The 24814-nt window shown below is 43.8% G+C and overlaps 1 long non-coding RNA gene and 1 other non-coding gene across 2 annotated transcripts in view; both read left to right on the top strand.

The window, feature by feature from the left end:
* The first annotated feature begins 3220 nt into the window (after positions 1 to 3220).
* On the top strand, positions 3221 to 3294 carry Trnat-ugu (transfer RNA threonine (anticodon UGU)). The gene has a single exon. It is a non-coding gene; the product is annotated as a tRNA-Thr (tRNA).
* A 608-nt stretch (positions 3295 to 3902) lies between these two features.
* The window catches only part of LOC126418625 (uncharacterized), a 436231-nt gene continuing 415319 nt past the window's right edge, over positions 3903 to 24814 (top strand). The window contains exon 1 of the long non-coding RNA XR_007575875.1: positions 3903 to 4068. This is a non-coding gene — a long non-coding RNA (uncharacterized LOC126418625). The remainder of the gene's footprint in view (positions 4069 to 24814) is intronic.

Genomic DNA, 24814 nt, shown 5'->3' with positions numbered 1-24814 from the left:
AGCGTAACAATTAATGAGATGTAGTTCTCATTTAATTTCATATAAGCAATTTATAATTCATATCTTGTAGCAGCCAAGTAATACATGATCCTGCGATGTGTGTAACAACAGGGAATGTATTCTGAAATATATGATACTTTTTTCTGTAGTGCCAATTAGTATAGTTCTCCATAGCTATTAGACGGCAAGCATTACAGACGATTGTAAATAAATTGACAATTGAAGTCACTCCTGCTATCAGAATCTATAAATACAGAAAAGTGGTATGTGTATCGCAATGACATATGTGTGTATATTGCATATCTCCTTTTAAACCAAACAAGTTTTAACAAAACTTCGTACACAAATCACTTCCTGTGGGGGTGAAAATCATCTACTTATCAAGGGGGCGGGAAGGGGGTGAAAAGTAGTGCAGCCCTCGACGCGAGAGTACCCGGACTATATTCATCCAATATTTCAGAATGAGAGCTCCTATTGACTTGCAACAAATTTTACACATGATTTCAAACATTTACGAAACATTTTCTGTCTGACAACAGCCACAAAATGATGAAAGGAAAGAAGTTTATCGCTTGCTGCAGTTTTGATGTTCATGGAGTAAAACAGCCGCAGCAGGAATGACCTATTAATTTATTACTTCCTTACTACTAACACATATTTCGCAGGCAGTATGCACATCTGCCGCTGAATGTATCTAGGAAAATATATCGGTTTGTGACACATATTTCAGGAGATATGACGTCATGAACACTGGGCTGCGCCAAAAACTGCTGCATCATTCATGATGTCTGTTACTTCTTTGCTACTAATTCCATAGCACCACATTTAGAAGACAGCATCCACATAGGCCGCTGAATGTATCTACAGAATTATATCATTGTGCAACACGTAATTGAGGAGACATGACGTCATAAGCATTGAGCTGTGTAAAAATAAAACTGTAGCGCGAAATTCGCTAGTGATCCAGGTGAACTATGTGTACAAATATATGTAAAATATACAAAATATATGTGACTATATGGGATATGTGCGTATGCGGGTAAATCTACAGACGAAGAGCTCCTCATCTACTCCTGGATTGATTTCAGAATATTTCACAAAATCCGTTTCAGTAATTACGACAGGAAGTCGTAGGGTAGCGAACGTCAAGGCCAGGACTCCCAAGAGCAGAAGGAATTGAAGTGGTTTACAAAATTTTACATATTTGTGGATACAGAGAAAATAACTGCTAACGTGGAAGGGATAAGGGACTGGAGAATAGCATTCATCATTTTGTACCTACCTCTATGCTTAGGCTATCCAAGTCTCACTCATCGACCTCTTATAATGAATGGCAGGCTGTCACTGGGCGTTTATATGGGCATCGGAAGTTTTACTTTGAATCTAACAAACTCAAAAATGGTTCAAATGGCTCTAAGAACTATGGGACTTAACATCTGAGGTCATCAGTTCCCTAGACTTAGAACTACTTAAACCTAACTAACCTAAGGACATCACATACATCCATGCCCGAGGCAGGAATCAAACCTGCGACCGCAGCAGCATCGCAGTTCAAGACTGAAATGCCTAGAACCGCTCGGCCACAGCGGCCGGCATTTAAGAAATTCAAATTTTTTCCTGAAACTATTTTCTTCATGCATTTTTTTACTTCGTGGGAATCTGAGAAGTCTGAACTCAAGATCCTTCCGGAAAAAATGGGCCCTGAGGTAATATGCGGACAGAACAGACAGCGAGAAAGAGACGAGCTATACGAATGTGAATAATGGGCAGCTGATGACGTCAATAAGCAACCTACGACTAAAGTTCTGCAGACATCTGCTCAGGCGGGATGGAGCACGAGTAACGAAGCAGACTTCTAATTTTCTAACAACATACTTCAGTCTCCAATTGATGGTTCAAGGAAATAAGGAAAGAACACAGGATCATTTGGCTGAATCAGAAGGACATCTCTAACCGATCAAACTACAGATCAAACAACAGATAAGTGACTGAGAACCTTAAGGGGGGTAGGACGTGAAACGGGCCGACTTGGAGCAGCAGAGGCACCACAGGACATTTTAATTTACACTGTCTATACTTTTACAAATAAATTAAAAAACATATCAAATCAATTTTTTTCAACATGTGAAATTTCATCAATTTTCACTTGGTATTGGCTGCATTTGTTGCTGTAGGTACACGTTTCTCTATAAATAAGAGAGATTCTTCGATGAATTTTGCACAGCATAAAAACCATACAGGTGTATGAAACTCCAGAATTTACCCAAATCTGCTAAAAACTGTGGTAAAAATTGAGATAATTAACTATAAAATTCGAGTTTTCTCTAAACGCAAAGTTTAAAACGTAACAGCCCATTCATTTTTCCATAGATTAAATAAATTCTAGAGTTTGATACACCTGTAAGTATGGTTTGTAAGCTGTGCAAAATTCATCGAAGAATCTCTCTTACTTATGAAGAAAACTGTACCTATAGGTACAAATGCAGCCAACAGTAAGTGAAAAAATCATGAAATTTCACATTTAAAAAATACTATTTTTTCGCGTTTTTGAACTTCCACTGCTATGAGTGTGAATCCTGAATCCTTCCTCGTCACGCTGACAAAGTTTTATGAATTTATTTGTAAAATTGTAGACAGTGCAAGTTAAAATGTACTGTGGTGCCTCTCCTTCTCGAAGTCGGCCCGTTTGACGTCCTACCCCCCTTAACGGCTTCTAGTATTAACAAAAGCAGAACAACGGCCTGACACAAAAGAGAAAGCAAGTTGGCCAGAGACAGAAAGAAACTACAATGAAATGAACACCCTTAGCTGCTTACAGGCGTTGACATACGTCAACGGGGACAGATGAAAATGTGTGCCCCGACCGAGATGTCCTGCTTACATGGCAGACGCTCTATCCATATGAGCCACCGAGGACACAGAAGACAGCGCAACTGCAGGGATTATCTCTGGCACCCCTCCCGCGAAACCTACATTCTCAACGTATTGTGCCGCACTACATTCGTAGTGCCCCCGCCAATTATACTCATTGCTGGAGCGCGTTGCCGATTCCCGTAAGAGTTCGGGCACTGTTTGTGCATTCGCACAGAAGAAGAAGATGGTCAAGTGGCCGGTGAGCCTTAACTATATATATACTAAGATGGTATCTGTTCTTTCGGACATGACCGCCTCGCGGGAGGCGTGCCAGAGATAAATCCCTGCAGTCGCGCTATCCTCTGTGTCCTCGGTGGCTCAGATGGATAGAGCGTCTGCCATGTAAGCAGGACATCCCGGGTTCGAGTCCCGGTCGGGGCACACATTTTCATTTGTCACCGTTGACGTATGTCATTGCCTGTAAGCAGCTAAGGGTGTTCATTTCATTGTAATTTCATTGTAACGAGCTGCACGGTCACCGATGGTATCTGTTCTTTCGGACATGTCACTGGGCGTTTATATGGGCATCGGAAGTTTTACTTTGAATCTAACAAACTCAAAAATGGTTCAAATGGCTCTAAGAACTATGGGACTTAACATCTGTCTGAAAGAACAGATACCATCTTGGTATATATAAAGAATGAAACGTTTCTGTGCAACAAGGAAAGCTTCCAAAAATGCCTTATAGTTGCTTGGCGCGGTCTTCAGTGACCTGAAACGAAAAATAGATTATTATCCTCGTAATACTGATTTTCAGACGACGGACGCTGTGACTGAGAATTGCGGAGACTCATAGTTCACGCCCCACAACAGCCAGCCACATCCGCTCGGGCACAGCGCCGCGCGGCGTCTGGCTGGCACTGCACGCAGCGCCGGAGTCCCGCTGCGAGGTCCGCCGCGGTTGGCGGGCGGTGCGAGGGGTGGGGGAAGGCGGCCGCGACCAGTGCGCCCCGCCGCGGCGACGCCGGGAAGCAGCAGTGGGACGCGACGCCTCGCGCCGTTCGGTTGTGTTCTCTGTGGAGTGCCGGTCTGAGTCGCGCGTCTGCCGCGGTGTAGCTCTGCGACGTGTGCCGACACAGCGGTCGCGCCTCCACTGGATAAGCTCTCACCACGATCCCGGGCGCCACAGCGCCGTAGTCTTGTATTCTGCATTTTGTAAGTACTCTCGCTAGGGGACCATCCTGCATAAACCACCTAATTTGTTTCTTGTTGCAAAATAGCCCTCTGTTTCTTCGCGGCACGAGGAACGGTTTCCAGTGTCAACCGGCGCGTCAGAATTCGAGAGAAGTGTCAGCATAGCAATTCTCGCACACAAACTGCGAGAGATGACCTGCACTGAGTTCTGACGTGTGCGGCAAGGAATATCAAGGAAAACGACCGTGACGTTACTTCCCAACAGAGATGGTTTACTAGACGAGGTGGTCTGCCATCACCTTTCAAAGACGTGGACACCGTCTCTCAGAGCCAGTTATATGGCAGTCCAACAGTTTAAAGCGGAAACCGAAACACAGTGAAACTTGATTGCTGCAAATACAAAAAGCGATACCAGAGGCGCAAGGAAAAGTCCCGCCACCAATAAAGAACTTCTGATGTTTTATCAGTCATCCGATACTTGACATAAATAGACAAACAAACACAAATCGGTACTACTTATACAGCGTTCTTTTGCCCATGACCGGTATCAGTCGACTACAATTATTTATCCTCACCACTCATCTGCAAAGTATCGCTAGACAAAGCCTTAACCCAAACTTTTCCATGCACTGCAATATTCAGCTATACGCATCAACATTTCCTTTGCATGAATTCTAATGTCATTTTCCAACCTTCCTTTAGAACGTCTTCTTATGTATTGTATGCAGTAAAAGACTTCCTTGGTTCGTCTATCTGTCATCAGTTCCCCCGACTCCCTTGAAATCTCATCCATTACAGTTTCAGAACCGTTACAAATAGGTCTTTCTCCTCTGTCAGTTCCCTGCTACATTTGTTTGTTTCCTCGTCTCTTCCAGTAATTACACGAATCTCCCTATCTCTCTCTCTCTCTCTCTCTCTCTCTCCACGCTCGTTTGCTCATTATTAGTCGACAAATACCACAGTATGCAGCTAAATGAAAATGAAGCAGAGAGCACCAGACATGAGCAAAACACACACACGTTGAACAGTGGGCGATTGTAGACGCTGTCTGGCGTATTAGTAAAAAGAGGGTGGTATTGCCCTTCTTGCATATGCCGAATGACATTTTTCTTCGCGGTCAGTTCCCCCGGCTCCCTTGAAACCTCATCCATTACAGTTTCAGAACCGTTACAAATAGGTCTTCCTCCCCTGTCAGTTCCCTGCTGCAGTTGTTTGTTTCCTCGTCCCTTCCAGTAATCACACGAATCTCTCTCTCTCTCTCTCTTTCTCTTTCTATGCTCATTTGCTCATTATTAGTCGCCAAATACTACAGTATGCAGCTAAATGAAAATGAACCAGAGAGCACCAGGCATGACCAAAACACACACAAGTTGAATAGTGGGCGATTGTAGACGGTGTCTGGCGTATTAGTAAAAAGAGAATGGTATTGCCCTTCTTGCATATGCCGAAAGGCCTTTTTATTGCGGGTGATGTCTTTTGCATGACACAACAGGTTTGTTAAATCATTCGTAGCCTCGATCCTGAACATCGTATATCAATAAAAGAAATAGGTTTTCTGTATGAGTCCGTATTCCGTCATGAACTCTGTATGACTAAAACCGTCTTTATCGCTAGATATTTTTTTTATTTATTTACTATGCCGTTTCGGCTGTTACCATCATATGGTTCAATTGGCTCTGAGCACTACGGGACTTAACATTTGAGGTCATCAGTCCCCTAGAACTTAGAACTACTTAAACCTAACTAACCTAAGGACATCACACACATCCATGCCCGAGGCAGGATTCGAACCTGCGACCGTAGCGGTCGCGCGGTTCCACACTGAAGCGCCTAGAACCGCTCGGCCACACCGGCCGGCTGTTACCATCATGAAGTATAAAAAGAAACTTTGAACTTGCTCAACCGTCAACATCAAAATCAATGTGCAATCGGTGTTAGTTGACGGCCCTATTAAACCTATGTTTTAATATCGACGCTAAACCCTGTTTCGCAAATTCAAAGTTTCTTTTTAATATCTGATGATGGCAACAGCCGAAACGCTTGATAAATAAAGAAATTTATTTAATCATCAGTACGGTTTTATTCACACAAACTGATGAACATCCGTCACAATGTCCTCTAAAGTAGATGTGTACGAGTCCGGCTTAAAATTACACCTCCCTCCGCAACAGCAGCGCCTGGAACGTCTCATAGGCGACGATGCCCGCTCAGCTGTCCGGAAATACAGCGGATGGGTTGCGTCCCGGCCCGCTCTTCCCCGCGTTTTAACTAGCGTCGCATCGGGCGACGTGTCTACACGTCTTTTCTTTTAAGAGCGCGCGCGTGACAAAAGCAACGAAAGACGTTAATGAGCTTTTATTTTTGGAGGCCGCCTCCAGCGTGCGTGCAGCAGCCGCACGGCAGACCCAACTGCGCCGCTCTAGCGGCGTCGCGCACCAACGGGAACACTTTTGTTTGTTTCCTCCTGCCAGAAGGAGCCGGGCAGGCAGGTCTCGCGAGCGTCGCCAAAAAGATACGGGCGCTACGTGAGGGGGCCCGCTAACTGCGGGACCCGATCGGCGGCACTCGGGAGGCGTTTTTGGGCGGTGGGGAGGTGGGAGGGGCTGTATCCGGCGACGTGCCGGGCGCCTTTAAGAGAACGGCCCGGCGATGGACGGCAGGAAGTTCACCTCGCCTGAGGCGCGATCGGCCGGATACACTAATAACTGGCGCGCCAGTGTGTGAGTGCGTGTGCTTGTGTGTGTGTGTGTGTGTGTGTGTGTGTGAGAAAGAGAGAGAGAGAGAATGTCTGCGCGTGAGAATGTGTGCGGGTGTGTCTGTGAGTGCGTGTGCGTGTGTCCGCGCTCCGGGAAATGGACGGACAGACGGCGGAATCAGATCGTAATTTGTACGTGGGGCTATGTTTCCCGGCCGGCGGTGCGTGACGCGAATGCTGGGTCGGATGGCGGCTTCCACTGGACGCGAACCGCATGGTGGGTCTCCATTAAAGACGAGAGCCGCTCTCAGCGGTACAAGCCGCCGCTGAATGAGGCCCTAGCGGTTGCTACAGTGTCGGAGAGAAGCTAAATTGTGTTGAATCTACAGGGTGTACCAAAACTAACAAAGCGCTAAAACATAGAAACAATAAATGCAGCTGCTCTTCTACGTCTCTTATGATATTTCTATCGAACACCTAAATCTACTTCTATACTCAGAAACCCCTCCCCTCTTACGTTGTGTAGCGGAGGGTACTTTGTGCAAAACTGTCATTTCATTCCTTTCCTGTTCGCGGGCAAGCCTCTATGGGAGCTAGTCTGTAATTCCACCATCATGGTCTTTTCAAGAGACATATGTCGAAGGAAGCAATACACTGTATCTTACGAACAATTGTCAGTATTCAGGGGTACGACGAGAGCGATGATTAAAATCAAAAACAGTTTAGTAAACATTAGCTCTAAAATGCATACCTTAAGGGCTACTATCATTTCTTCAGTTTCGATACTGTGAAACTAATTTCTTCTGCTATAAGCTTTTTACTTTCCTTATTTCGGAGGAGGTAGTGCAGACATAAAAAAAAGAAAGAATTGTGTAGTAATCATGGGCTCTAAAACACGTAACTCAAGAGTGCTTGTTCAGTACAATAGACGTGCTTTACAGTAGCGAAGATGAACAAGTGTTGCCGAGCGGGATTAGCCGAGCGGTCTGAGGCGCTGCAGTCATGGACTATGCGGCTGGTCCCGGCGGAGGTTCGAGTCGTCAAACGGGCATGTGTGTGTTTGTTTGTCCTTAGGATAATTTAGGTTAAGTAGTGTGTAGGCTTAGAGACTGATGACCTTAGCAGTTAAGTCCCATAAGATTTCACACACATTTGCACATTTTTTTGAACAAGTGTCCACAGCCCTTAAGGAATGAACTGAAAGAGCCCATGTATGCGGGAATTTTTTTTTTTTTTTTGGTCAGTACTTCCACCTTGCAAAATATGGAAAGCAAAGAACTTGCAGTACAAGAGATTTGTTTCTAAGTGTCGAAGATGAAGTGCTCATGGCTCCAGTATGGTATGCATTTTGGAGCCCACGTTTGCTAGGCTTTTTTGCTTCGAATTATCGTTCCTGTAACACCCCTGAATATCGACCATTCCTCCTGTGACACCCTTTACATTGGATGACTCTTCTAAGAGCGTACACCCTCGGAACTTTGACAGTAAACTAGATGCAGAGCCCCTCTCTTGCAGTGTCTGCCAGTGGTGCGGGCTGAATATCTCCGTGACGCTTTCCCGCTTACTAAATGAAACTAAACAAACAGCGCTCCAGCGTCAGTCACAAAAATAAACATTCAGTTCACAAGTGTTTAAGTGCAGCAAGCACTATGTTAAAAACATAGTATCTAATCCACAGCTGAATTCTCATCACCCTGTACAATCGTAGAAACTACCGAACGCTGATGCTGGGGGTATTCTACAGTTTCACCTGTATTTGCTTTCGCTGAAATATAGAGTGACACACTAAGCGCAGTGTCTTTGTTAGCCGTTAATCCACACGGCAGAGCTCGACGAGAAAGTTTAAGTTTAGTACTGTGGGAGCTCCGCTGGAATGTGGAAACCAGGCTGCTTCTACATCTACACTGTGCAAACGACTTTGAAGGGCATGGCAGAGCGTAATTCCTGTTTTACCGTGTATAGGGGGGAAGCCTTTGCTCTACTGAGGGATTTCTCCTCAATTTTAGGCGATGACGAAACAATAGCAAGAAAATTTGGTGATTTTTGTTTGTCGCCCGAATTCCTGATTGGGTAGAATGCACGAAGGTTTTAAAGTGTTTTTTGGACGACTGGTTCGTCCTGTTAGTTTTGCGATCAGCCAGCCAACTTTATGAGGCCCATCGTTTTATCAATATTATTAACGTGTGACAACGGTATGAATAGATACTCGGAACAATGTATGTGATTTTTTTTATGGTTATGGCTGTAGTTGTAATGCATTTGCTTTTCATTTTAGCAAGACTAATTATTCATACAACAGTATGACAATCTCAAGGGAGGGCGCCGATGAGCACGCTACTTAGCGCTTAACAATTTTAAATCAATCCATCCATCTGTCCATCTTCCCGCTTCGTTCTAATATGGAGTGCAAGAGGAATGACATCTTGGATTCCCCGTTGCGTGTTGTAATTGGCGTAATCTTGTGTTAACGGTCACCACGGGAGAGACATATACGGTGTCGTAATGTATTTCCTACTGTACCGTAATATATTTCCAGGTTCCTCGGTAACGCTGATTCTTCAGACTGGCTTGATGTCTATCTTCAAGTGTTGGCTAGTTCAGGTTTTCAGCATTTCCGTCGCGCTGTCCCATAAGTCGACCAACATTTCGTGCTCCTCTTCTTTGCAAACGTTGACTAACGCTTGTTAGCCCCATATGTTATCGGTCCTGCAAACTTGAGTTATATTCTAGAACGTGTAACACGAGTGAAAGATGAGCTGCGTTCTGGCATAGGATACCCCCCCCCCCCCCCATATACATTTCTGGCTCATGTTTGACACAGGTTTACATCACAGACATTTTATTTTGTAACGCTTTGATATCGCAACACAGTTCCCTCAGTAATAAGACGAAGCACTTACAGTGAAGCTATGCCTCGAAATTAACATTCCTGAGTCGTAAAAACGGTGCTTTTACGGCAGGAGACGGGAAAGGCATTTCATTTACTTTATCCTGTAGGGCACCCGTAGGTTAGCTGCTTTGACTGTCATAAAACGGACGCACATTTTTCCATTATTTCTTGCGAAAGACGAGGAATACAGTCTTAACGGTGGAGAAAATATAATTTTCTTTCGCGGTCTTATGAGATAATTGGCGATAATTTATTGCATTCTAGACGCGGTACTGAAATATTTAAGTGAGTTAATTCCTGAAACATTAATGAGATGGACTATAGGTTGCCACAATACAAGTTTGCAGGAGCCCACAACGTGCTAACAATGATACTCATGTTGGTTTGCATTTTGACATACGCTCTTCCGGAGACTGTAGATATGCAAAGCCTCGCACGCTAGTGGACAATCTGTTTCACGCTCCTACGCAAAATGTAACACAGGATGATGATAATGTTATCATTCATCCGAAAAAAAACAACTTTCCTTGTGCTTTCCAGAATGGGTTCTCAGATGTAAGGTGGACGAAGGTAGCTCATCTCAGAAGGATTATGACAAACATCGCACTCTGTTGTTAAACCTAAACTTCATGTTGATGGGTGCTTTCACTTTTTTAGGAGCTGACACTTCTGCGACGGTAACAATACAGAATTCGACGTTGGGAACGTTTATGTGTGCTATATCAGTTCTTTTGGGTGCATGGATATTTAATAGTAAGTATAGAATACTTACAGCAAAGCCAAAATGTGAAAATTTAGCTTGCATTACGCTGCTTAGAGAAGAAAATGAAAATTGATGGGGGATAATGGTAATTCTATGAACATTTGTCAAGAGAAAACGTCCTTCAAACATATACTGTGTTACAATATTGCAGTGTCTGTGTTGTTAAGAAGAACGATGCTGTGTTGCTTCGGGCTGTTAAAAAAAGGCTTTAAGGCGACCGCTCGCGTGTTCGAGTCCCGGTCCGACACAAATGTTCATTATCATTGCCTCATACAGCTGATGGTTGTCCGTATTCGCGATTGCGAATACATTTCACGAATATACTCTATTGTGAATGGTTTTCGAGGTGCCACAATTGAAAACTGCCAGGTAGAAACGAAACTAAATCAACTTAACGTTTTTGGTCGTATTTTGTTAAGAATTTCCCTTAGTATCTCGTGTAAAAAACTGGCGTCTTCAACTTCAGCTCGAAACAAAACATGCTGGATAGTTACATCAGAACTGGTGTGTCAGCAAAGAGAACCAGCAAACATTTGTAAGTTTACTACCAACCTTTCTGTGATCGTTTGTGGCAGCCGTATATGGAAAATTAGAATAAATATATTTGGTCTTCAGAAAGCTCCGTACTACCATCTGTTAACGTATGTACCTTGCATCATGCAGCACCCGGAATGTGCACGAGTCGAAGACTTATGCTTATGAAATTTTAAATCGTGTTACAATTTTAAAACTTAGAAATAACTAGAGTTGCTACAAGCATCGCTCGTTCTAGGAGCATCGTTCGTTCCATCCCCTACATAAAAGCATTTTTCCTTTATAATTTATCATGGAAATGGTAAGAATCAATTTCCGCTATAAAGAAGATATAAACTCATTATATGTACTGCGTCAAAATGATTTTCCACTCAGATTTTTGTCGGTTTGCTGAAGAATCCGGGAGCGGCTGACTGAACCTCGGTGGGTTAACTACGTGCTAGCTTTATAAACATAGCGCGCCGGGGCAGCAGATGTAAATAAGACTTTCATCTCATTCACCACGGCTCTGTTATTGGAGTACATCACTCATCCGATACGAGCTGTAAAGTCTCCTAAGGGTGAGATATAAATAAGTGAACTCTTTGTCTGTAAGCAACTGTAACGTCGACCGTAGCTCTCTGAGGCTGTTCCCATGCGACGTATTGAGAATGAGGAGGTCATGGCGTTGAAAAATTGTTAGCAAATCATGTTGGTTAACGTGTATTATAGAAACTGGCAGCTAACTCTCGACTTAAATAAATGTTACACGATGCAAGAAAATATTATCGTTTGATTATGCGATCGAGCATCTGTCACTGGTATGAGCCTCAGCGTCCAAGTGTTTGGGAACGTACTACCAGAGATATCCAGATGCGGAGACGCAGACACCATATTGAGACTGACGTCGAGTATCCCAAGCAGGTGTCAGTCGTTGGTGGCCAGAGTCGCTTCCATATTGCTTATTGGATTAATTCATGTATCTGAGATCCTTAGCTAGTCGGATTAACAGCGGAAGGAAGGTAGGAAGAAAGATCAGAATTTAGCGTCCCGTCCACATCGAGGTCAGTAGAGACGGAGCAAAGCTCGTATTGAGGAAGGATGGGGAAGGAATTCAAGTGTGCCCTTGTCAAAGGAACCATCCCGGCATTGGCCTCGCGGGCCAGTGAAGGAAATCACAGAAAACTTAAAACTGGGTGGCCAAACGTGGATTTGAACTGTCATCATCCAGAATGCTAGTCCGGTATTCTAACCACTGCGCAACCTCGCTCGCTGGTTAACATAGATACAGTAGTTTCAAAGGCAAGCTGCGCGTTACGTCATGAGTCTGTTTAGTCAGTGAGGGAGCGTTACGGAATTGTTCAATAAACTTCACTGATAAGCAACACAAGAACGGCGTTGTGCTTCACAAAGAGCCTTACTTGCTAAATTCCGACATTCCACGTTCCATTACGAGCCAATAAACACGCTACTTCCACCAACGTAGACATCGCGTATCGATCCCTTCCTGCGCACCATCTGCTAGTGGAATAACAAGAGGGTAACGTTTCTAGTAGACTAGATGCACTCTGTCATATATCGTGATGTGACTTGCGAAATACAAATACGAAAGATCGAGGGAACGTCATTAAGTTACACATTGTTATGACACGCCACGTATCTTTTATTGAACGCTGTGCTATTGTTCAGAGTGACAGATACAGCAATCTACTTTCCAGCATAGTCAACAAGTCTCTGTAAGCAACGGTCGGAACGTTCTATCAATGGTTCAATTTCTCAACGACAGAAATCCGCTCGTACGTCAATGGTCTATTTTAGAACCGCTGTGTGAAATTCCTCATCGTTGTAAAGCCAGTGATTTCTGCGAATTAATTCCTGGATTGCCTGGACACTGTCATCTGTGGTCGATGTCGATGGCCTGCCTTCTCGATCAGCGTCACATAAGTCTCTGCGGCCTTTATTTAATAGTTGGCGTCATTTCACTACATCGGAACGCGACATTGACTTTGGTCCACAGGCTGTCAAATTGCACAACGATTCTGTGTGATATATAGACGTTTTACCTACAAATATAGTACTGTCGCACCCACTTCAGCATTGGAGTACAGGTATGTTTCCAGTAACCACGTAATTCCACCAGCACTCTGTGATAGACCACCTATCAGTACAGCAGCAGAACTGCGTTTGCAGGAAACCCAGAACATGTACTCTCTTCTGGCAATGTACCATTCTTCTTGCGTAATATTATCACAGCGGGACGACACGTATAATCTACATTCGAAGACCCCTCGTGCTTCTTTAGCGTTACATATTGAAAGTTAGCCGGTTGTTTCTGACGATTTTAAGCACTGTTCATTTGCCTGTCATTTTGTTTGTTGTTGTATTGATTTGGCATCGAACTAGTATGCACACACCATTACATATGAAACTCACTGCCGAGGTACACGTGTCACTATAACAACTTTATTATAACCGTGTCCCTACGTGACAAGTATGCTCTCAATTTACTGCTTCCACTCTTCGGTATAACCGAGTCAGCTAAAAATACTAAGATGAAAGGGGATCGTCAAATTAAACAGTTTATAAATCGCATGTAATATCCTGAGTTGATCAAAAAGGTTCCTACGTCGATCTAAGGACCACTCAGTTAATCGTACACACACACACACACACACACACACACACACACACACACACACACACAGATACTCTCACACACACATACACAGACACAGACACTGCTCGTATTTGTCACTTGAGTTTGTCATTTCCCTTTAAGATTCGTTTCGGTTGCCGTAAAATAATATATCCTGCTTCCTATCGAACAGACTTAAGCCACAGGATAATTACTTCACCACTATTCGCGCCAACTTTTTCGCAGCTATACTCGTGCATGTTCATTCCATATATGGATCCGGCAGGTTGGTTACGTACGTGTGTTTACTGCAAGCGTCGAAAGCTCACTCTGCTCCCTTACAGAAGGGGACAATCCCACGCCGCCCTTGCTCTCGGATCCAGCAGAGATGTGATGGTACGATCCGATAAACCGCAGCAGTGAATATATCTGTACCATTGTGTGTTCAGACTGAATTCACCCGAGGTTTGTGATTAAAAAGATGCTGAGAAACACAGCAACATTACAGTAGCAATCTCACCAAGCTTAAAGCTAGTCTATGACTACGTGAACAAATCTACACGACAGGCATTGCATCAGAGGATTAGTGAATTGTATCACGAAATGATTCTCTAGAGCAGGGGTGTCCAACCTTTTAGGTTACTGGGCCACATTGGAAGAAGACGAGTATTTTTAGGCCCACGCGTCATATACTTAACAAACAATAACCGATGAAAAACAAGGGATGGACGCATGAGAGAGTAGCTTCATGTGGCTACAGTTTCCAACTGAAAATATTCAAATAATCATAACTTTAAGTAGCCTGTCTTTTTTTTTTCAAAATCGTGTGATAGATACTCATTTCTTGGGCCGCATTGATACTTAGTTTGAGCCGCATGCGAGACGCGGGCGGCGCGGCGGTTTGGACACCCTTTCTCTAGAGCCTTAAAAAGAGGATCACCGTGGGTAGTCTTTGTGATAGATGAAGTACATCACCTACGTACAGCATTGAATGGGAGTTGTCATCCTTCCTTAAGACGTTACAGAGGAGGAGACGTCGTTTGACAAATAAAAAGATTTTCAGAGCAACACTGACAACAGATGTATCCAAATGAATACTTGGATTAATCGCAGTGCGGTTATTTTCCAAAAACAAATCCAAAACAATTATTAAAGGTATGTAACTCAGTGCGCGCCGATGTAACAACAATAAGCAAAGACTGGAAGGAAGCAATCAGTGGCGACGTACCTAGTGATGGTAAGTGAAATTTTGTCATTTCACGAAACTGCCGTCTGTTTTCAGGCCAAAGTGACACTGGTGACATTCAAGAATCTTTACGGTTATAGTCAAGAGACGCTAGGATGTCACCGGTATGTCAATATTTAATTTCATTTCCATCACGCGTAGAAATTAAATAAACAGTTTGCTAATGGTACGAGGTATCTTCCGGCTTAGCGAGAAGAAATGTGAAAGCCAACATAATTTTCCGCCGTCTTCAAAAAATGGTTCAAATGGCTCCGAGCACTATGGGACTCAACTGCTGTGGTCATAAGTCCCCTAGAACTTAGAACTACTTAAACCTAACTAACCTAAGGACAGCACACAACACCCAGCCATCACGAGGCAGAGAAAATCCCTGACCCCGCCGGGAATGGAACCCGGGCGTGGGAAGCGAGAACGCTACCGCACGACCACGAGATGCGGCTTTCCGCCGTCTTGAAAGAGGCTGGAGGTTTCGCTGCGACGTCTGTTTCTTTCGGACCTGTTCTTTCTTCTATGAATAGCTTTCATTGTCATTCATCACCGAGCGAGGTGGCGCAGTGGTTTGCACACTGGACTCGCATTCGGGAGGACGACGGTTCAATCCCGTCTCCGGCCATCCTGATTTAGGTTTTCCGTGATTTCCCTAAATCGCTTCAGGCAAATGCCGGGATGTTTCCTTTGAAAGGGCACGGCCGATTTCCTTCCCCATCCTTCCCTAACCCGAGCTTGCGCTCCGTCTCTAATGACCTCGTTGTCGACGGGACGTTAAACACTAATCTCCTCCTCCTCCTCAGTCATCGTGTCTGAACTCTCCGTTATCAACTGTTCCACCAAATTAATTTCATTAAAACATTTCATTCTCAGACTATGAATTTAAAATGCAGTCTTTTACGCCGGGGCGGCGGGGGTGGCCGAACGGTTCTAGGAGCTACAGTCCGGAACCGCGCGACCGCTACGGTCGCAGATTCGAATTCTGCCTTGGGTATGGATGTGTGTGATGTACTTAGGTTAGTTAGGTTTAAGTAGTTCTAATTTCTAGAGGACTTATGACCTCAGCAGTTAAGTCCCATAGTTCTCAGAGCCATTTGAACCGTTTCCTACGCCGGGAACGTCACACGTGTTACAACATACTCGTTATTATGGCTTCGTCGAATGAATTTCTTGGAGGAGTTTTATCCGCGTCTGTGAAGTGTGGTGTCACCGCCAGACACCACACTTGCTAGGTGGTAGCCTTTAAATCGGCCGCGGTCCTTTAGTATACGTCGGACCCGCGTATCGCCACTGTCAGTGATTGCAGACCGAGCGCCACCACACGGCAGGTCTAGAGAGACTTCCTAGCACTCGTCCCAGTTGTACAGCCGACTTAGCCGGAGATGGATCACTGACAACTACGCTCTCAATTGCCGAGACGATAGTTAGCATAGCCTTCAGCTACGTCATTTGCTACGACCTAGCAAGGCGCCATAGCATTTGATAATTAATAATGTGAAGCTTGTACAGTAACGAGAGATGTACACCAATTGTGGATTAAAGTTAAGTATTATATCAACTACGTACTTTATTTGCTACTATTAATTGCCTTAACTGTTCCAGACCTCGCGCCAGTCAGCGTGTAATTAGACGCGTGCATTTCGGCCTCCTCTAGCAACACAGTGTTGGCTCTTCTGCCAACACTACATGAAGAGTATCGTCAAGAGGGTCCATAGCTGTAATCCCACTTGAAGATATCCTCCACAGATGAAGACGAAACGTATTTCTACAAAAACTTCATTCGACCAAGGCATAATAAAAGCGGAATATTTTCATAACTTTGAGTCTGCGCCACTGAAAAATAAATCAACTCTGGTTGTCATCGGTATACTTTTCGTCGTTTGAAAAGGAAACTGTTACAAAGTCGATGCTGTTATTGTCTTCAGTCTAAAGACTGGGCAGCTCTCCATACCAGTCCATCCTGTGCAATCCTCTTCATATCTGCATAACTGCTACATCATACACGCATTTGAAGTTGCTTATCATAGTCAAGCCTTTGTCACCCTGTCTAGCTTCACCCCCCCCCCTCCCCGCCCCCCTCACCAGCACCACTGCCACATCGCTCCATTACCGAATGGACTACTCCTTCACGCCTCAGAACGTATCATATTAATCACAATTCAGTACGATTTCAGAACTGCGCAAAATTTATGCTGGCTCGCTTTTCCGGGCTAGTTAAACGGGTTGCACGTTTCGATAATGAAACAAAACGGCACGATACTGCACACGAATGATGGTAACAGTAAGAAAATGGCGTTAGTGTGACGGTTTAGAATGCCGGCGGGGGAAAAAAGCGATTTCGGAGCGCAACTGCCGTGGCCTGGTATCGCAGCCCCCGCGATAAGGCACGGCCGGAAGAGCGCTGATCACCACATAAGGCGCTCCGCGCACGTTTTTTACAGAGCGAGCACACAAGCCGACTCACACTGTTGACTCCCGCCGCCGCGTGGGACTGAATAACGCATTAAGTCTATTAAACTGGGCTTCCAGGCTAACCGCAGCGACACGACCTCAGCACGTGGCTGCAGGCGGTACACGCCGCGACTTGCCTGTACACCGACCGCCTCTCTGCGTCTACGTCCATAACAGGCAGTCAAATGAAAACAATACATATCGAAACAAGAAAGTAAACTGTTTATTATTTCAGAAGTAATCCTCATAACTGTTAACATATTTACCCCACTGTAAGACAAGGCTTCCGGTGCCTTCATGGAAAAATGTTTCCGGTTACCTGTGTGACCCTGATCGCACCTAGCAGCACGCCTCTTAGTCCTCAGCAAATGGTAGACCACAAATGTCCTCCTCCAGTGCACCAACGGTGTGTAAATCCCACGGGAGGAGATAGGGACTGTATGGAGGACGCGAAAGGGCTTCCCAGCGAAACGTCTGCAGCTTAGTGGAAACAACGTTGGCAAAACGTGGGCGGGCGCTATCCTGCAACAGAATGATGCCTTCGTCAGCATTCCTGGGCATTTAGATTTGATCTGCGCTTCAGTTTTTTCAAAGTGTCCATGTACCGCTCTGCCTTCGATGTAGTGTCGTGTTCCAGAAAGATAATGAGTAGCGAGTGCTTAGAGTCGAAGAAAAAGATTCTCATGATTTTCCAACAGCTGGAGTGTCTATTCTTGCGATTACGCTGCACAAGTTTCACTGATATCTCTTACACTTCCTCCATACAGAACCTATCTCTCCCAGTGCGATTTCCGTATTTCTGGAGCCATGAAGAAAGACATTCGCAGCCATCGAATTACTACAGACGACGAGGAGCAGGTCTGGGTACAATCATGGTTCTATCGACAGCCGCGAACAATTTTCCATGAATACACTGACCGTCTAATCTCATAGTGGGATGAATGTATTAACAGGTATGGCGATTGCTTTTGAAATAACAAACAAATTACGTGCTTTTTTTTATTTGTCTCGTTTCTCTTTGGCTTAGCAAGCCACCATACAGTGCATGGTGGAGGGTACCTTGTACCTCAGCTAGTCATTACCTTTCTTGTTCCACTCGCAGATGGAGCGAGGGAAAAACAACTATCTCTATGCTTCTATATGAACCCTGATTTGTCTTATCTTGTCTCCTCCGACCTTGCACAAGATATGTGTTGGAGGCAGTAGGATATCTATATAAATGATTCAAATGGCTCTGACCACTATGGGACTTAACATCTGAGGTCATCGGTCCCCTAGAACTTAGAACTACTTAAACCTAACAAAGCTAAGGACATCACACACATCCATGCCCGAGGCAGGATTCGAACCTGCGACCGTAGCAGTCGCGTGGTTCCGGACTGCAGCGCCTAGAACCGCGTGGCCACCACGGTCGGCGGATATTTATATAGTCTGTCCGAAATGGTGATGCTCTAAACTATCTCAATAGCGTTTCATCAAAGGAACGCACGTTTCCCTCCAGGGATTGCCATTCGAGCCCAGGGAGCATTTACGTAACATTCGCGTCCTGATCGCACAAACGTAGGAAGCAATACGCCTCAGTTACTTCGATATCTTCCTTTAATGTGACCTGGTGGCGGTGATCGAGTAGTACACAATAATGGGTCGTACGAGTGTTCTGTACTTGGTCTCCTTTATAGATGAACTACATTTTCTTATAATTCTCCCAATAAATCGAAGTCAAGCATTCGCTTTCCCTACAATCGAACTTACATGTTCATTTTATTTAATAAGGCTTTGCAGTAATACATATAGATGTTTGATCGACGTGACTGTATCAGACAGCACACCTCTAATATCGTATTGAAATGTTACAGGACTGTTTCTTTTTCTACTTATCCTCATTAGCTTACACTTTCCATATTTAGAGCAAGCTACTATTAACCAACCCAAGTAGAAATTTCATTCAAGTGATAATGCAGCAGTACAGTCGCTGAAAGACAATAGTTCCACGTATACCTAGTGATCGTCTGCAAACAGCAGCAGATTACTGTTCACTCTGCTGGTTAGATCCTTTACGCAGCCTACATAGGGAACAAGAGTGGTCCTGTCTCGCTTCCCTGAGACACTTTTGACGACATCTCTGATGAACATTCCCATTCAGGAGAACGTACTAGGATCTGTTCGTTTGAAAATCTTCGAGCCGCTTAAGACACCTCATAACCTAAAACTTCGTGGTAGCTTGAAACTTTGTCTCTGTCCGAGCTGTACCGACATGTAGGCGAAAGGCAGGGGTCCCGAGTTCGAGTCTCGGTCCAGTACACAGTTTTAACCGGCCAGAGAGTTTCATATCAGCGCACACTCCGCAGCAGAGTGAAAAATTCATTCTCGATCTAATAACCCATTTCTTATGCTGGGACCATCGTCACCATTCTGCACTGGGTTACTGTATCGAACAATTTCCTGAAATCTTGGAATGTATTTCGAGCGAGAAAAGGCCAGGGCTAAGTTTCGAGCGAGCCATATTTTTTTGATTTGTGGATAGAAGCTTTTCATTCCCAAGAAAATTAATTATGTTTGAACTTAGAATACGATCAATAATTCTGCATCAAAATTATGTCTAGTATATTGGTCCGTAATTTTGAGGGTCACTTCTTCTACCCTCCTTATATACGGGAGTCACCTATGTTTTCCAGTAGTCGCTTGGAACGTTGCGTTGGGCGACAGATTCGCAATAAATACAAGCAGAAATACTAATGATGCTTGACAGGAATATCCAGCATTAGTTTGAGCAAAAAATATGTAAATCATTCGGCTTCTGTTTGCAAGATTACGAATTAGCATGCTTGAAAAACAGCTAAACTTATTTAGTAATATTTTACGCTTTCCAGAAGCGATTTTCTGATGATGTGTATTTTTGGATGCTTACCAGCGTTGATGATTCCATTCCCACGCACAGTATTTTCATAACTCATTCGGTCTTCTTTATCAGGTACCGATGGTCATGACTTGTAGACGCTGCCTGAATTCAAACAGAACTTTGGAGGTCTCTGTTTACCCTACAGTCTTTCATTAAGTTTAGTGCTGGTCATGCCGGTGTACTTTTTTTTTACGCTGCGAATGCTACGCAATCTTGCCCTATTAATTACATCATATGCTTTGTAGGAAGAGCGATATTATATTTGCACGAAGACATCCATCATTGCTACGTTTGTTAAAATGTTTATTTAATGACACAATCGTGTATTTATTATTAGTTAGTGGGTTTCAGCCGTACCTAAAGGTCATTTTCACATCAATGTTCACTATAGTGCTCTTAGCATCGTTCAGGATGATGCATTTTCAAAATTCACAACGCTGTACTTTGACCTGAGAATTACCGTTAAATACGATTGAAACCGGACGTGTAAAAATAAAAACGTGTTTGAATTAGGAAAGGAAAGAAATTTCTTAAATAAATATCACAAGCGCCTCTGCTGTTGGTATTCTTAAAGTGGCGTACTGCACCAACAAACCTTTTTAACTAATTTTTCTCAAAAAATTATTTACTAGTTTACATGATTCTCAGAATTCATTACTCATACTAAAATTTAAGCTAACAAAAGACTATACTTTTTGTTTTCTTGAAGTACCATGTTTCACAAGAATAATAGTGTCAATCTTCGGTCTGGATTTGTTTATTCACATGAAACTTTTAAGACGTGTTTCTTAAGGTTATCGTAGCCAACAATACGAGGATTCCAACACTAATATTCAAAACCTACCCACCAGAATACCTGCTTATACTTAAAGATCCTTCTTCTTTTCTATACGACTGCTATAAAATAGGCTTTTTATCATAATTTTTGGGTATAGACACTACTAGATTATTGTTTGTCAGTCTATGACCATTAAGAGGTAGTATAAATGGAAGAGAAAGATAACATCCGAAGAAGGTGCAAAACGTTTGCACAACGGTTTCATTTATAAACACCAGCATGTCACAGAGATGCTCATCAGTCTACGTTGGGCAACTCCTGCAACAGAGGTTGTGCACGTTACGAACAGGTTTCCTGTTACCAGGATTCTGGAAACATCCCACAGGCTGTGGCTAAGCCATGTCTCCGCCATATCCTTTCTTCCAGGAGTGCTAGTTCTTCTGGAGAGCCTCTGTAAAGTCTAGAAGGTAGGAGACGAAGTACTGACGGAATTTCAGCTGTGAGGGCAGGTCATGACTCGTATTTGGGTAGCTCGAATGGTAGAGTACTTGCGCGTGAAAGGCAAAAGTCCCGAGTTCAAGTATCGGTGCGGCACACAGTTTTAATCTGCCAGAAAGTTTAGGTTTCCTGTTAAAATTCCGAGAGCGAGCGTTCGCAGAGGATTCAGACAAGACATTAGTTACGTTCAAGTATGTCCCGCAAATTAACCAAGACGGCGAAACCAGATAAATTCTTGTTCTTGCAGAGATTTACTGACAGCAGTTCCGGCTGTGCACAATTCGAGAATGCAGTAGAAAAGAGTGGAAATGCGAGTGTTACCCGAAGTACCCTCCAGCACGCAACGCTCGGTGGCTTGTGCAGTACTCGTGTAAAGAAAGTCTGAATGGTTGCGATACTGTAGAGTATACCCGCGAGTGGGCAGCGGCCCGGCTGCCATTGTGTCAGCCAGAAGCTGGCGCCAGTCCTGAATGGATGGTGCTTGCATCACGACGGAGTCTGACTGGGTTACGAGACCAGCGCGGTGCTGGCGGCTCTGCATTCACGTCACAACGCGATCCGTATCGAGGGGCTCGACCACCGCAGCTGTTCGTCATTCACCGACTGTTAGGGACTGCACATTCGTCAAACAGACCACCCAGACACTTCACCTAAGACTTTCGCAGACCGCTATCAATAATAATCGTTTCACCATTTCTTCACTCAGTTTATTAAGCGTTTCGGTGCTGTATACGTTCATTTTCTTCAAGCGGTGTCAGAATTTAGTAACAATACTTGATGTAAATGCATCATTTCATTGTTTTCATTGTTTTTTTTATTTTTTTTATTTTTTGTACAGCAGCTGCAGAATATCTGATACTCCGAAAGTAATAGTGATAACAATCGACGATGACAATCATTAAATTAAAATTCAGCCAATCACCACACATAGATCCTCGCAGAGTGTGAGTTAACAGATTAGCGTGGAACTGTACAGTACTGTATTTCCTCGATTGTCCGACGTGCAAAACGACGTCAAACAGAAAGGATATGGTAGTGACCGTTAGCAAAAGGTTTCATGCACTGAAGAGACCGAGTAAAGGAGAATTATGTGTTGGAGCTTCAGCAGAGTCTGAGTGGCAGAAAAATCAGAAAGATTTATGGCTCAAAACGGTGATTCCTGACGAAATTATCAGCGCAATGACGGTAGTGTTGATTATCTCGCGAAGTATATTAGTAACATATGATAGATTGGAATTATTGTCATTCTAGTTATTTTTTCCTTAGCTCTGCTCTCGTTCTTGCACAAAATATGATTAAAGCACTTACATATTATTTGCATATGATAGATTGGAATAACTGCAGCCGGTGGTGTGGCCGAGCGGTTCTAGGCCCTATAGTCTGGAACCGCGCGACCACTACGGTCGAAGGTTCGAATCCTGCCTCGGGCATGGATGTGTGTGCTGTCCTTAGGTTAGTTAGGTTTAAGTAGTTCTAAGTTCTAGGGGACTCATGACCTTAGAAGTTAAGTCCCATAGTGCTCAGAGCCACTTGAAACATTTGGAATAACAGCCATTCTGCCTTTTTTTTATCTCTGTACCATTGCTTGCATAAAATATGATTACGAGGTTTGCCTTCTAGCAGAACCCACTTATATGTTTGCCTTTGTACCTAAACATGTTTCATTAGATTTCTAGTTCCCTTGTACGTCTCCATTAGTTTCTTCCGAAAATATAGTAGTAGAGATTCTTTACTCAGGGTTCTTACTATTGTTCTCATTATGTTTATGCCTGTAGTATTATAACTTCAGTTTACCTTAATATTTTCTGTAACTGTCTATCCATTTCAGCTCAAATTATACCTCTATCTGAGCATAGTTGTTCTGTGATCAAGACACTGCGGAATCAGTTCGCGGACTTCTTGTAGATCGTTATTCGCGTACCCTGTATATCTAACTCGTGTCATCCCTCTTCACATTCTCCCACGTGACATTTGTGGTCACTATCTGAATGCATTCAGAAGGAACTGCTGAACGCTATACACGTAAACGACTTTCATTTGGACAACACCTCCCTGAAAAACTTAGAATAAATTGTCGATAATTTCAAAAGCAGTTCTTCAAAACTTAGGAAATGAGAGTAATTAACTTCACTTTTTTTCAAACGACCTGGAGCTAACGTATTGTTTGTGGCACATTCATTTCAATTCTATAAGAGCCCTTTGCAGTACTTCAGAGCTTTCCTCTGTATTGTGTTATTTACACACATATACAAGAACAAATAACAAAATAAAAGAGGTTCAAATGGTTCAAATGGCTCTGAGCATTATGGGACTTAACAGCTGTGGTCATCAGTCCCCTAGAACTTAGAACTACTTAAACCTAACTAACCTAAGGACATCACACACATCCATGCCCGAGGCAGGATTCGAACCTGCGACCGTAGCAGTCGCGCGGTTCCGGACTGCGCGCCTAGAACCGCGAGACCACCGCGGCCGGCAATAAAAGAGGAATTCATAGCGACAAATTTAGGCCATATCACTGAATAAATTTTATAAAGACCTTCCCATTTACAGAAAAATATTCCCTTACATCAGGTACATCACCAGATTTTTGCCTACAGATCTTATACAAACACTTGGAGAACAGCCTTTCTGGAAGAAAACTCAAGATGAAGTACCGTAAAGGGAAGGAAAACAGGTATAGCTTCGAACGCCCCCTCTACGACGAGGTCATTAGAGACTGATGGCAAGTTCGGTTATGACAGATGTTGGGGAGAGACTACGACAAATTTGAAGAAATGCTGCGGCTGTCGTAGACAAATCAGTTAGTGAAATAGCAGGAGACCCAAAACAAAACAGATGGTTGCAGTCAGATGGTTGTTTATACCCCTCTCCTCCCGAATGTGCCAATGAAACAAAATATGACTTTGTTTAACTCAAGAAACTAGATTTCTTACGTTTAGAAGATACAGACATACGATGGGCGGAGTGTATGGAACTGACCTGAAGGTAAAATGAAATGCGATGTAGTGTAGTTTACGGGTCCTTCATTTTTCATAACAATGGTCGGTATTTCAGGCACTTCTCATTGCAAATGTGTATTTTGTAGACAGGGCTTTGGGACTGGTCGGTTTCGGTTAAGAAGCGGTCTGTGCCGGACAGATGCTCACAGCACAACCTCTCCAGCCAGCAGCAGTAATTTTTGTCTGCGCCTCATTAATTCGCTTCCCTTATCGCTATACTCATCTGGAGACCATAAAAGGGAGCGACGAGCGACGCAGAACGGAGCGAGCGGGTCTCAGTGGCAGACAAATCACGCTCCGACTGTCTGATTAGCCAGCAGGCCGCCTGAAAGCCGCTGACTTTCGCAGTCTTACCAGCCCCGCTCGTAAACCTTGCTTATTAGATGGTTTCCTACTCCGTAACCTTTAC

Source organism: Schistocerca serialis, chromosome 9 (genome assembly GCF_023864345.2).
Source record: "Schistocerca serialis cubense isolate TAMUIC-IGC-003099 chromosome 9, iqSchSeri2.2, whole genome shotgun sequence".
Taxonomy (NCBI): domain Eukaryota; kingdom Metazoa; phylum Arthropoda; class Insecta; order Orthoptera; family Acrididae; genus Schistocerca; species Schistocerca serialis.
The sequence above is the reverse complement of the archived record's forward strand: the minus strand, read 5'-3'. Positions and strand labels throughout refer to the sequence as shown.